We start from the raw sequence: 15,102 nt of genomic DNA, 5'->3' as shown, positions 1-15,102 counted from the left end.
AATCTCAGCACTTTGAGAGGCCGAGGCAGGAGGATCACTTGAGCTCTCTGGAGTTGGAAGACCAGCCTGGGCAACATAGCAAGACTCTGTCGCTATAAAAAACATTTAAATTGTAAAAATGAAAAATAGGTGATTTGGGTATATCACAATTTTAAGGTCATTTATTAGGGTCTGGGATTTGTACTCCTCTTGCAAGCTAATTAAGTAGGTCTGTTATTTCATGAGACTCCTGGGATAAAGACAAAGGGCTTTAGTACAGCACAGCAAGCAGTAAGAGCCTGTCAGTTCACACTTGCACCCAAGTCCTACAGGTACGATGCAAAGGGCCCGGAGGGATGCCTGCACATGCAGTGGGTTTTGCTACAGGAAAAGAACATTAGGCTTGGGGAGCCTTTGTCCAGGCTGAAGTGCAGTTGTGCAATCGTGGCTCACTGCAACCTCTGCCTCCCGGGTTCAAGCGATTCTCGTGCCTCGGCCTCCCGAGTAGCTGGGATTACAGGCACACACCACCACGCCTGGCTAATTTTTGTATTTTTAGTAAAGATGGGGTTTTTGCCATGTTGGCCAGGCTGGTCTCAAACTCCTGACCTCAGGTGTTCCACCCGCCTCAGCCTCCCAAAGTGCTGGGATTACAGGTGTGCGCCACCGCACCCGGCTGAGCCTGTTGTTTTATAGCAAGCACTCAGTGAGGCTGCTCTTTGTTCCAGAAAAAGACATTAACTTATCTGCTCACTACAGACAACGCTGAGGAATGTCCAGCATAAAAAGTGGTCAGCCTGGCTAACATGGTGAAACCTTGTCTCTACTAAAAATGCAAAAATTAGCTGGGTGCAGTGATGCGCGCCTGTAATCCCAGCTACTTGGGAGGCTGAGGCAGGAGAATTGCTTGAACCTGGGAGGTGGAGGTTGCAGTGAGCCAAGATCGCACCACTGCACTCCAGCCTGGGTGACAAGAGTGGAACTCTCTCAAAAAAATGGCCAGGACCTTGCGTTCTTGGCATACCCAGCCAGGAGGTGCAAGGATGCTTGGGGTTCATAGTGGATTGCCTCTCCCAACAGCTGTCAGCTGTTCAGTAGCAGGGGATCACCTGGCCGGATGTTTCTTCCCCCTCCAGAAGGGCTAGAATGCTAGATCAGGCCAAAAATAGCAATTGTAGACCTAAATGCTTAAGTGAGTTTTTTTGTTTTTTTTAACCTGGGACCTAAGGCCAAGAAACATGGGAAAGAAAAGTGGGTGCTGCTGGCCTTTCAGATTTCAAGACAAGACATCAAGACCTTAAAGTGATGAAGAGGGAAAGGATAACAAGGTTAAGCATCGGGTCAGATTTAGTTTTGAGAGCTACCTCGTCTGGTCTTCGTCTAAATACTAGAGAATGGCGGAAGAGAAAGGAGAGTCCCTGTGATCCCTGACCAAATAGAAACGCAAGATGGTACAGAGCACCCATAAAGTCACTACATTACCATCCTGAAAACACTGGAAATTTGATTACATCACAGTCAAGCCATCAACAAGGAGGAAGAGAATCTTCACTTGCAGAGACTCAGAGTGAAGATACAGACTCCATTAGATCCATTTTTTAACTTATCCCAGCTATTCCCACTGAAACGAACCTGCCCTGTAGAACCAAATTCCCTACAGAAGTGGTGTTTGTTTCATCTTTCTCTACCACCAGTGGATTTAATTTATTTTTATTTTTTGAGACAGGGTCTCGCTCTGTCGCCCAGGCTGGATGCAGTGGCCCTATCTTGGCTTACCACAACCTCTGTCTCCCAGGCTCAACTGATCCTCCCATCTCAGCCTCCCAAGTACCGGAGACTATAGGTACACACCACCGTGCCCAGCTAATTTTTGTATTTCTTATAGAGACGGGGTTTTGCCATGTTGCCCAGGCTAGTCTTGAACTCCTGGGCTCAAGAGATCCACCTGCATTGGCCTCCGAAAGTGCTGGGATAATGGGCACGAACCACTGTACCCAGCCACCACCAGTGGATATAAAGGGCTGGTCATATGTGTACACGAAAGTCTGTTGAGGCGAGAGCTGACAACCAGAGAGCCCAAAGGATACAAGTTGAAAGCATCGTGCTGAGATCTCTACTGATGGCCTAGAATCACTGAATAAGACAAGATTTAGATGTGGGACAAAAAACGGGAGCTAGCTCCTGGAGTACGGTAGAGTAGATGACATTTCTAAATCTTTTTTTTTTTTTTTTTTTTTTTTTGAGATGGAGTCTTGCTCTGTCGCGCAGACTGGAGTGCAGTGGCGCAATCTCGGCTCACTGCAACCTCCGCCTCCTGGGTTCAAGCGATTCTCCTGCCTCAGCCTCCTGAGTAGCTGAGATTACAGGCGCCCGCCACAACACCAGGCTAATTTTTGCATTTTTAGTAGAGATGGGGCTTCATCACGTTGGCCAGGCTGGTCTCCAACTCCTGACCTCGTGATCCACCTGCCTCGGCCTCCCAAAGTGCTGGGATTACAGGCGTGAGCCACCGTGCCCGGCCTTGACAATTCTAAATCTTAGTCTTCGAGAGGAAGATTTCATGATCACCTGCTGGTGAGACTGATACCCGTATATGTCATCGTAACCCGCACCTTTAACTGATGACAATAGGTTCTCAAAGGATAGAAAGATACAAGGATGCTTGTAATTATCGTTTTGGGGGGATAAAAACAGCTCCATAAGATAGATTTATTTCCCTCAGCTTAATTTATCCAAACTCACAAAGCTAATTGTCAAAGAAGAGTCAGAATTTCAAAGATGTGGTTTCAAAGCCATCTTTCCATTAACTCTGTTGTCACCATGATCTGTGAGGCTGTGTCCCCACCTCATCATATGTGCGAGTGCCTACTCTGACTGGTGGTGAGCTTAGCTATGAAAGGGAATTATTCTGGCCGGGCGTGGTGGCTCATGCCTGTAATCCCGGCACTTTGGGAGGCCGAAGCAGGCGGATCGCGAGGTCAGGAGATCGAGACCATCCTGGCTAACGCGGTGAAACCCTGTCTCTACTAAAAATACAAAAAAAAAAAAAATTAGCCGAGCGTGGTGGCGGGCGCCTGTAGTCCCAGCCACTCAGGAGGCTGAGGCAGGAGAATGGTGTGAACCCGAGAGGTGGAGCTTGCAGTGAGAGGAGATCGCGCCACTGCACTCCAGCCTGGGCGACAGAGCAAGACTCCGTCTCAAAAAAAAAAAAAAAAAAAAAGGGAATTATTCCATTCCTCCAGGATATTATTATGTAGATTGAAAAGACAACTCATCTCTCATACCTGTACTTACAGGGAAACTATGGTTTCAGACTAAGATGAGAATGTACCACTGCCATTCAAGTGTCTTCTTGTCCTGTGCTACAGCCTGGCTGGCAGAAAACAATTAAAAAGAGGGCTCCTCTCTGTATGCCTCATTTAACTATTTCCAGCATGGCTGTGGTAGCCAGCCTCCAAGATGGCGCCTAATTATCCTTGTGCAGTTTCCTCCCACAATGCATCAGGGTTGGTCCATGTGACCAGTAGAATAGGGCACCTGTGATGCTGTGTGACTTCCACAACTAGGTCCTAAAAGACATGGCCACTTCTGCCTTGCTCTCTCTTGGACAGCTCTGGGAGAAAACTACTGCCATATCAATGACAACAAAGTAGATCTTTGGTGAGGTCCACGTGGTGTGGCAGGTGGATCACCTGAGGTCAAGAGTTCGAGACCAGCCTGGGCAACATGGTAAAACCCCTTCTCTACTAAAAATACAAAAATTAGCCGGGCATGGTGGCGGGTGCCTATAATCCCTACTCAGGAGGCTGAAGCAGGAGAATTGCTTGAACCCGATCGCACCACTGTACTCCAGCCTGGGCAACAAGAGTGAAAGTCCATCTCAAAAAAATAAATAAGGCCGGGCGCGGTGGCTCAAGCCTGTAATCCCAGCACTTTGGGAGGCCGAGGCGGGTGGATCACGAGGTCAGGAGATCGAGACTATCCTGGCTAACATGGTGAAACCCCGTCTCTACTAAAAATACAAAAAACTAGCCGGGCGTGGTGGCGGGCGCCTGTAGTCTCAGCTACTTGGAAGGCTGAGGCGGGAGAATGGCGTGAACCCAGGAGGCGGAGCTTGCAGTGAGCCGAGATCACGCCACTGCACTCCAGCCTGGGAGACACAGCGAGACTCCGTCTCAAAAAAAAAAAAAAAAAAAAAAAATTTAAAAAAAAAAAAAAATAAATAAATAAATAAATAAATAAATAAAAATTAAAAGCTAAAATTAAAACTGTGCCCCCAAAGGATTAAAAAACAGTAACACTCTTTAATTTACAAGATAGCATATTTTAAAAGAAAACTAGCTAACTAGATTTTGCATAGAATGAGTCTGCTGACGTCACAGCCTGAATTTCCACTGCATGTTTCATATGAATGCCCCAAATTTGCACCTGTCACCCATGAGCTTGCATAAAGAAATAACTACATGCTAATCTACCCCCAAACTCCTTTTTGTTTTTTTGTAGAGATGGGGCTCTGTTTTGGGGGTTGTGCAGGGGCGGTTTGAGACACGGGCTTGCTATGTTGCCTAAACTGGAGTACAGTGTTGTGATCATGGCTCACTGCAGCCTCAACCACCCAGCCTCAAGCAATCCTCCTGCCTTAGCCTCCCGAGTAGCTGGGCCTACAGGCACGTGGCACCACACCCAGCTAATTTTTTGTAATTTTTTGTAGAGATGGAGTAGGGTCTCACTATGTTTCCCATGCTGTTCTTGAACTCCTGGCCTCAAGTGATCCTCCCACCTGTCTCCCAAAGTGCTGGGATTAGAGGCATGAGCCATGGTGCCTGGCCTAAATCTTTTTTTTTTTTTTTTTTGGAGACAGGGTCTCAGTCTGTCACCTAGGCTGGAGTGTAATGGCACCTGTGCTCAAACGATCCTCCTGTCTCAGCCTCCCAAGCAGCTGGGACTACAGACATGCTACAGGCATGCACCAGCATGCCTGTCTAATCTTTTCTAATAAAATTTCTGCCTGCCTTAAAGACAGCACAGGGAGAAATATTTGAGCTTGACACTCCTATCTCCTTGTGAGTCAACTTATATATAATATAAAGTTTTTCTCAAAAACAACAAAAAACCCAGTGTCATGGTATCGGCTTCTGGCGCATCTAGCAGGGAGCTGTTTTTACTACAGGGCAGGGCAGAGCTGTCTAGTGGTAGAGGCTCAGATTGTCTCCAAAGTGGGGGAAAATATGTACATTACATACTAAAATAATAGAAATAAGCACTGGTTCCCAGCTATTGTTACTAAAACCAAGTGGAAGCTTCTTTGTTGCAATGGTTGCTAAAATGTTCTCAGCACATGTTGGAAAATATTTTAATGGACTCTTGGCTGGCAAGCTCCAGTCACGAGTCCCAAGTTTTCTCTCTAGTGGGTCTTCGCAACTCCGAAAAGCTGGTGCGAGGGAGAGTCACAGCTTGGGAGAGTGGCCCCTCAGCAGCTGCAGCACGCCAAGATTCTAGCTGGGTTTCCGAGGCACCTGTTGTCCAAATCAAGTGACTTCTCCCTTTCTCCTCTCGATGCTGGGAAAGTAGCTCAGATGCACAATTGATTCTGTTCCCACTTACGTCCCTAAGAAAAGGGCTGCTTTGTGTACTTTTCCTCCCAGTCCCTTTTACCCAGAGTCTCCCAGATTAAGTGAGCCGCACACTAATTATGCCTGAGATCAACACGACAACTCGGGTTCTTTCCAGCAGTCTGGAGCAAGTGAGTACTCACTTTGTCATCTATCAGGGCAGGCTTCAGCCTAAAGCTCAATGCCCAGCAATGCTCCTGCAGAGGATGAAGCCCATGATGCCATGTCTGGTCCTCTGCACAGCAGGGGATAACAACACTCTGGTCTGCAATCATCCTGGCCCCTCTCTTCTTCCTGTAATGCCATCAAAGGTCTTGTTTAAGAGTTCAGCCAGGCCGGGCACGGTGGCTCAAGCCTGTAATCCCAGCACTTTGGGAGGCCGAGACAGGCGGATCACGAGGTCAGGAGATCGAGACCATCCTGGCTAACCCGGTGAAACCCCGTCTCTACTAAAAAAAAATACAAAAAAAAACTAGCCGGGTGTGTGGTGGGCGCCTGTAGTCCCAGCTACTCGGGAGGCTGAGGCAGGAGAATGGCGTAAACCCGGGAGGCGGAGCTTGCAGTGAGCTGAGATCCGGCCACTGCACTCCAGCCTGGGCAACAGAGCGAGACTCCGTCTCAAAAAAATATATAAATAAATAAAAAAGAGTTCAGCCAAAGGTGAACACTGGCTGGATGAGGAGCGGCAGGAAGCTGCAGCTCCAGGTCTCTCTGTAGAGGGGCACCTTCCTGTCTCAAAGCTGCCCAACTGGCTGTTTTGAGACATGTCTATGAAATGTTTAGTCTCACAAATGCTGTGCCCTGCGGCTAGGAGAGATGCAAAGTGAGCTGAAGATATGGCCCAGTCTCCAAGGAGACTACTGTCAGGGGGAGAATTTACATGCATAAAATCATGGCCCAGAAACAAAGGTCAAGGCCCCCCACTGCACCGACACACAGCTGTCTGGTTTGGATCATGCAACATCACTTGGTGCCTTACATTGATACGAAAACCTGGGCATCCCCCAGTCCCAGCTGCTCTGAGCAAGCTAGAGCCCACTCTATCTTGTCAAGGAAGAATGAATGCTTTGTGACTGTATTTATAGGGAGCACAAGGCAAGGTACTAAATGATCTGGCCTACCAATCACCCTAAGAATCTTGAATGTTTTGCTTTTAACTCCATTTCCTTCCCCTAGCATGAATTTTTTATTTTATTTTATTTTTTATTTATTTATTTTTTTTGAGACAGAGTTTTGCTCTTGTTGTCCAGGCTGGAGTCCAATGGCACAATCTTGGCTCACTGCAACCTCCACCTCCCAGGTTCAAGCGATTCTCCTGCCTCAGTTTGCTGAGTAGCTGGGATTACAGGTGCTCGACACCATGCCCAGCTGATTTTTTGTGTTTTTTTTAGTAGAGATGGGGTTTCACTATGTTGGCCAGGCTGATCTTGAACTCCTGACCTCAGGCAATCCACCCGCCTCAGCCTCCCAAAGTGCTGGGATTACAGGCATGAGCCACCATGCCCGGCCATGAATTTTTTTTTTTTTGAGACGAAGTCTCGCTCTGTCGCCCAGGCTGGAGTGCAATGGCACAATCTTGGCTCACTGCAAGCTCCGCCTCCCGGGTTCACGCCATTCTCCTGCCTCAGCCTCCCAAGTCGCTGGGACTACAGGCGCCCGCTACCGCGCCCGGCTAGTTTTTTGTATTTTTTAGTAGAGACGGGGTTTCACCGTGTTAGCCAGGATGGTCTCGATCTCCTGACCTCGTGATCCGCCTGTCTTGGCCTCCCAAAGTGCTGGGATTACAGGCTTGAGCCGCCGCACCTGGCCTCCGGCCATGAATTTTTAAAAGAAAAGAAAACAAAACGAAACCCCTTCTGCTTGGAAAAATGTCCATCTTGGAAACTGGCACCTAGGATGCCTCTAGAATGATAGATAAGCATCTGTCATTGGCCCAGTAGTGAAGCAGCCACATTATTGTAGGAACAAATAGTTGGAAAATGATACCATCTCACGCTATACCAGGAATTACAATGCACAAGATACTCGCACATTCCCGATCTTATTTGGTCCTCATAGCAGCCTCGTGGGGTAGGCAAACAAGTGATGTCCTCTCCATTTTACAAGGGGAAAAAATAGGTTTGATCCAGAGCAATTGCCATTGTACATTTTTTTTTTTTTTTTCTGGGGGGACAGAGTCTTGCTCTGTCGTGCAGGCTGGAGTGCAATGATGCGATCTCGGCTCACTGCAACCTCCACCTCCCTGATTCAAGCAATTCTCCTGCCTCAGTCTCCCAAGTAGCTGAGAGCTGGGTGCCACTGTGCCCGCCTAATTTTTGTATTTTTAGTAGAGAAGCAGTTTCGCCATGTTGGCCAGGCTGGTCTAGAACTCCTGACCTCAGGTGATCCTCCTGCCTCAGCCTCCCAAAATGCTGGGTTTACAGGTGGAAGCCACTGCACCCAGCCTAGGATTGTTATTTTTAACTCCACCCTTGCCAAAGATGAACTCTTAACGTGAGGAGAATTATTTAGGCCTAAAGTTATTTGCTTATAATATTACAGGTTGGTATAAAAGTAATTGAGGTTTTTGCCATGGGGGGCAAAAAACCAGCAAGAGTAATCCTGATAAAACACACTGTCAAAAAGAAAGACCTCAGACACCAGTCCCCACCATGCAGAACATGTTCATGTAAGTTATTAATTCTTCCAGGTAGCTCCTCCTCCTCCTTCAGGTCTCAGCTCTAAATCACTTTCTCAAGGATGCCTTCTCTGTCCTCCTAAATTATACACTCATAGTACACTGAATTTTATCTCTAGGACACTTAACAATTTACACTACACATGGACTGATTTTCATAAACAGAGTTCATGATGTTCTCACTCATCATAATCTACTCAGTTCCTGGGGGTGGGTCATGGGACCAGGCAGTACGGACTTGAAAAAAAAACAGGCCAGGTGCAGTGGCCCATGCCTGTAATCCCAGTACTTTGGGAGGCCGAGGCGGGCAGATCACCTGAGGTCAGGAGTTCGAGATCAGCCTGACCAACATGGAGAAACCCCCGTCTCTACCAAAAATACAAAATTAGTCGGGTGTGGTGACGTATGCCTGTAATCCCAGCTACTCGGGAGGCTGAAGCAGGAGAATCGCTTGAACCCAGGATGTGGAGGTTGCGGTGAGCCGAGATTGTGCCACTGCACTCCAGCCTAGGCAACAAGAGTGAAACTCCATCTCAATTAAAAAATAAATAGGTCGGGCGCAGTGGCTCACATCTGTAATCCCAGCACTTTGGGAGGCCGAGGCGGGCAGATCATGAGGTCAGGAGATCAAGACCATCCTGGCTAACATGGTAAAACCCCGTCTCTACTAAAAAAATACAAAAAAAATTAGCCAGGTGTGGTGGCGGGTACCTGTAGTCTCAGCTACTCGGGAGGCTGAGGCAGAAGAATGGCATAAACCTGGGAGGCGGAGCTTGCAGTGAGCTGAGATTGTGTCACTGCACTCCAGCCTGGGTGACAAAGCGAGAACACATCTCAAAACAAACAAACAAACAAACAAAACAAAACAAAAAAAAAACCAGAATATAGATATCACAGGATACAAGGACACTAAATAAGATGGAAAGGAGGGAGGGAAAGAGGAGACCACATGTAGATCGAACTGTGTTTCCAATAATGTGGAAGCTTAAATGTTAGGTCAGAATATTATAGATCACATGCATTAAAGCTTCATACTGCAGACACTTGTAAACGGTAAATTCCTTAAAAGACCCATGAAGTTGGTAGCAGCAGCAATATCAGCACTTGTCTTTGGCAAGCTTCTTCAAAAGCTTGTGTGTATATATATATATATATATATATATATATATATATATATATATATATATATGAGAGAGAGAGAGAACAAAATAAGAGTAATAAGAGTAATTTTTTTTTTTCGAGAGGGAGTCCCACTCTGTCTCTGTCACCCAGGCTGGAGTGCAGTGACACAACCTTGGCTCACTGCAACCTCTGCCTCCCAGGTTCAAGAGATTCTCCAGTCTCAGTCTCCCAAGTAGCTGGGATTACAGGCACGCGCCACCACATCGGGCTGATTTTTCGTATTTTTAGTAGAGATGGGGTTTCGCCATGTTGGCCAGCCTGGTCTCAAACTCCTGACCTCAGATGATCTGCTTGCCTCGGCCTCCCAAAGTGCTGGGATTACATGCATGAGCCACCATGCCTAGCCATAAGGAAATTTATTTCAATGCAAAGACCTAACATCTGAACACATCAAGTATATCTGTAGTAACGATAACTCCCTTGTTCCTGACAGTGGTAATTTGCCTCTTTCCTGATCAGTCTGCCTAGCGGTTTACCAATTTTGTTGATCTCAAAGAATCAACTTTAGTTTCATTAATTTTGTTTTTAATTTCATTACTCTTTATTATTCATTACATCTTTATTATTTCCTTTCTTCTGCATCTTTGTGTGTAACTTGCTTTTCTTTTCATTTCTTAAGGTGGAAGCTGACGAAATGCTTCCACATTTCTCATAGGTTTGAGACCTTTTGTCTTTTCTAATATAGATATTTAGTGCCATAAATTTTCCTCTCCCATTTCCATTCTTGATCCCATAGTAAAAATGGGCACATGAGTACAGAGCTTATGTAAACAAAAGTAATCCTTTACGAAGGAAAGAGTGTTACCATGAAGCACCCAACAGCTGGAACACATCAGGTAGGTTCGAAATGTACTTTCTCCACCTCCCAGAGGCCGCACAGCCTCTCCTCCCTGCTTCTCTGCTTCATTCCGCTTTCCCTGCTTCATTCCGCTTTCCCTGCCATCTCTCTCTGCCCATGATACAAGGCCCAATGGTGGGCTCAGCTCCTGGTCTATAAATATTCCTCACTGATTAACTAGAATTCTTGTCTATGTAAAATTTTGAGGCCAGGTGCAGTGGCTTGCACCTGTAATCCCAGCACTTTGGGAGGCCGAGGTAGACAGATCACTTGAGGCCAGGAGTTCGAGACCAGCCTGACCAACATGGCAAAATGCCATCCCTACTAAAAAAAAAAAAAAAAATCTGCCAGGCGTGGTGGTGGGCACCTGTAATCTCAGCTAATTGGGAGGCTAAGGCATGAGAATCACTGGAACCCGGGAGGTGGAGGTGGAGGCTGCAGTGAGCCAAGATCACACCACTGCACACCAGCATGGCAACAGAGCGAGACTCTGTCTCTAAATACATTATTTAAGTTTTGAGAAAATCTAGTTGATCAATGGCCTTTCAGCAGAGACCTAAGATCCAATTAGCCATGGTCCAGGGGAACAGGGTATATAGAATTGTCCTTTCCAGGCTAAGTGAGGCAGGTCAGAAAGCCTCTTTGCAGACTAGTCTTTACTCTCAATTTGGAAGTAATTTATTTAAAATTTCAAAACAAGGGTTATGAGGGAAATACTCTGTGCACCATGATGTATCCCTTCAGCCTCACAAACCCTCTGGAGAGCTCTAGGATTTGCAGTTGGCATTTGAAAAAATATGGAGCACTTATTAAAATGGCAGATTCTCAGGGGCCAGTACCAGAGATTCAGATTAAGTAGCTACAGAGTCGGGGAACAGAAAAATCTGCCTTTAAAATATCAGCCTGGGCAGTGGCTTACACCTATAATCCTAGTGTCTTGAGAGGTCAAGACAGAAAGATCATGAGGCCAGGAGTTCGAGACCAGCCTGGGCAACATAGCCAGACCTCATCTCTACAAAAAATTTAAAAATTTGCTGGGCATGATGGCATTGATGCCCCTCTAGTCCCAGCTACTTGGGAGGCTGAGGTGGGATGATCGCTTGAGCCTAGAAACTTGAGGCTTCAGAGAGCTATGATCATGCCACTGTGTGACAGAGCAAGACCCATCTCGAAAAAACAAAATTCAGCACCTTCCATAGTTCCAAAGGCAGTCTGTGAAGACAGTGTGATAACCTCATTTTGTCTTGAAGTCTCTTCCAACAGATCCTAAACATTGCCTTTTCCTAACTACCACCTTCGTAACAAATAACTTTCCATGATAAAGGGGACATTGTTTCTGGCTTCCCCAACACCACCCTACACCCTTATCTTCCTTAAAGCCCACTTTCTTCCCCAGCACACACAAACTCCTATGCAAATTGTATTTAGATAAAGGCGATAGAACTGGAAGTTTTCTGATGGCTGGGCACAGTGGCTCACCTCTGTAATCCCAGCACTTTGGGAGGCCGAGACGGGTGGATCACCTGAAGTTAGCAGTTCAAGACCAGCCTGACCAAACATGATAAAACCCTGTCTCTACTAAATATACAAAAATTAGCTGGAAGTGGTGGTGGGTACCTGTAATCCCAGCTACTCAGGAGGCTGAGTCAGGAGAATCGCTTGAACTTGGGAGGCAGATGCTGCAGTGAGCCAAGACCGAGCCACTGCATTCCAGCCTGGGCGACGAGCGAGACTCTGTCTCAAAAAAAAAAAAAAAAAAAAAAAGAACTGGAAGTTTTCTGAAAGCTGGTCTTTGTGTTCCTCAATTTCTATGGTTGCTCTTACCTGCTCAGTCAAGCATCTTTTATTGATAAGGCCTCGATATGCTCAATCTGACCTAAACAAAACTGACTATCAATGTTTTCCTTGCAAAGATCACATATGCAAGAAAAATATTTGAAATGTTGACCATCTTTAAAAGAATCTGAAGACACCATTTATAGTCCTGAGTAAAAGGTTTGAATTTAAGCTGTTGCCTCCCTGCCTGCAACAGCAGTAATTCAAGAATTCTAAGTTTTGGCAAGGCACTAAAGTTTGCTGCTTCAGAATTTTCAGAATTTAAACAAATTTTATTGCACCTGTAAATGGAAAAACGCTCTAGAGCAGAGCCTCCCTAGAAAGCCACTTCAGAGACAGGAACCACAGAGAGTTTAATGAATCCCACGTGCCCACAAAGCGTGGCTCAACAGCCAGCAGTACATATGCCAGCAAACACAAACCAGATAGATGCCCTTAATGACCCAGGCGCATTGTAATCAGAACTCCTCATTTAGAAAGAGAAAAAAAAATGAACTCTCCTGATTGAAATAACTCCTTCCCCAAAACAAAGCCAAATCCCAATTTCTTTTGAAGTTTACAAAGAGCCCTGATGTTTTGTTGTTTGTATATAAATAATACTGAAAGGTGCTCACATTTCTCAGAAACAGGAAGTAGAGAGCTTTCGGGGTTCATTTGCTGCCAAATGCAGCCTCAGCCAAACACGTGAGAACCACAATCATCCTTTGGAAACTACTATTTAAGATCAAAGGGTCTATCCTGTACCCTGCTATTCTCATCTCCTAGAATAGGGAAAGATTTGTCAAAAAACAAAACAAAATGAAACCAAAACCAACAGGCAAAAAAAAAAAAAAAACAAAAACAAAACCCAAAAGACAAAAAACAAAAACCCAAACCCAGATCCAAGCCTGCAGATGGAATAAATGATTTAGCTTCAGAGTTGTTGGTATATAACCCAACTAGTCCCCACTCCCTCCTGTTCCAGCCTTCACCACACCTGCCCCCCGACCTTTATCCTTATATAAAACTTCTTTCTTGTACATTCAATTAAGCAAGAAGTGATTCACACCACACAAGCACACGCTTTAAACTTTGAATACTTACCTCCTAGTGTCTCTTTGCAGAGGATGAGCCTTCTTTGGGGGGATGGTTCCACGAGTCAAACCTTTGCACAAGTTTCGTGGCTCCTATAGCACTCTGTAGTACTGAAGCTGTTCTTCTGGTGGCTCCAGGAGAATTGTCTTACCAATTGGAGTGAGACCACTAAGTTTGGTTACCTGCCTTGTCATTTCCCCCCATGCAACAGAACCTCTAAATGAAAACACAGGTCTGGGCTGGGCATGGTGGCTGTAATCCCAGCACTTTAGGAGGCCAAAGTAGGAGGATCACTTAAACCCAGGAGTTTGAGACCAGCGTGGGTAACATAGCCTGACTCCATCTTTACAAAAATGAAAAAAAAAATTAGCTGGATGTGGTGGCAGGCACCTGTAGTCCCAGCTACTTGAGAGGCTGAGATGGGAGGATCTCCCAAGCCCAGAAGGTTAAGGCTGCAGTGAGCCGTAATCACGCCACTACACTACAGCCTGAGTGACAAGGTGAGACCCCATCCCAAAGAAAACAAGAAGAACAAAAAGAAAACACAGGTCAGCATTTCATTCTATGTGACTTAGTATAATCACCTAAATGAAATGATAAATGAACCAAAATGGATGAGAACACACTGACATCAACAAACCCCAACGACACCAAAACAGTTCTGGGTGAACTGTCCATTACGGCAATTTAACAAACTTTTGCTCCTTTACTCAATAGGCGATGTAACTGAGAAACTAGAGAGCACTTACAGGAAAAGATGGTAGAGAAACGGGGCAGTGCCCGGCTCTGCCACTCACTCACACAGTGGCCTTGAGCAAACTGCTAAACCTCAACATGTCCGTTTCCACATTTTTTTTTTTTTTTTTTTTTTTTTTTTTTTTTTTTTTGAGACGGAGTCTCGCTCTGTCGCCCAGGCTGGAGTGCAGTGGCCAGATCTCAGCTCACTGCAAGCTCCGCCTCCCGGGTTCACGCCATTCTCCTGCCTCAGCCTCCCGAGTAGCTGGGACCACAGGCGCCGCCACCTCGCCCGGCTAATTTTTTGTGTTTTTAGTAGAGACGGGGTTTCGCCGTGTTAGCCAGGATTGTCTCGATCTCCTGACCTTGTGATCCGCCCGTCTCGGCCTCCCAAAGTGCTGGGATTACAGGCTTGAGCCACCGCGCCCGGCCCGTTTCCACATTTTTTAAAAAAAGGGATATGAAGAAATAGTGTGGTAACGTCATGAGGGAGTCAATGAGTTAATACATACTAAGCGTTTCAGAAGCATGCCTAGCACATAGTAAGCACTTTGTTAGCATTAGCTATTGTAGTGTAGACCTTCACCACCACCCTTTTTTTTTTTTTTTTTTTTTGGATAGAGTCTTGCTCTGTTGACCAGGTTGGAGTACAATGGCACAATCATGGCTCACTGTAGCGCCCGCCTCCCGGGTTCAAGCGATTTTCTTGCCTCAGCCTCTTGAGTAGCTAAGACTGCAGTCGTGTGCCACCATGCCTGGCTGATTTTTATATTTTTAGCAGAGAAGGGGTTTTGCCATGTTGGCCATGCTGGTCTTGAACTCCTGGCCTCAAGCGATCAGCCCGCCTTGGCCTCCCAGAGTGCTGGGATTACAGGCATGAGCCACAACGCGTGGCCCCCCTTCTTTCGTTTTTTTTGTTTTTTGAGACAGAGTTTCGCTTTGTCACCCAGGCTGGAGTGCAATGGGGCGATCTCGGCTCACTACAACCTTAACTTCCCTGGTTCAAGCAATTCTCCTGCCTCAGTCTCCTGAGTGGCTGGGATTACAGGCACACGCCACCACGCCCGGCTAATTTTTGTATTTTTAGTAGAAACAGGGTTTCACCATGTTTGGTCAGGCTGGTCTCAAATTCCTGACCTCATGATCTGCCCACCTCAGCCTCCCAAAGT

Source organism: Macaca thibetana, chromosome 11 (assembly GCF_024542745.1).
Source record: "Macaca thibetana thibetana isolate TM-01 chromosome 11, ASM2454274v1, whole genome shotgun sequence".
Lineage (NCBI taxonomy): Eukaryota > Metazoa > Chordata > Mammalia > Primates > Cercopithecidae > Macaca > Macaca thibetana.
The sequence above is the reverse complement of the archived record's forward strand: the minus strand, read 5'-3'. Positions refer to the sequence as shown.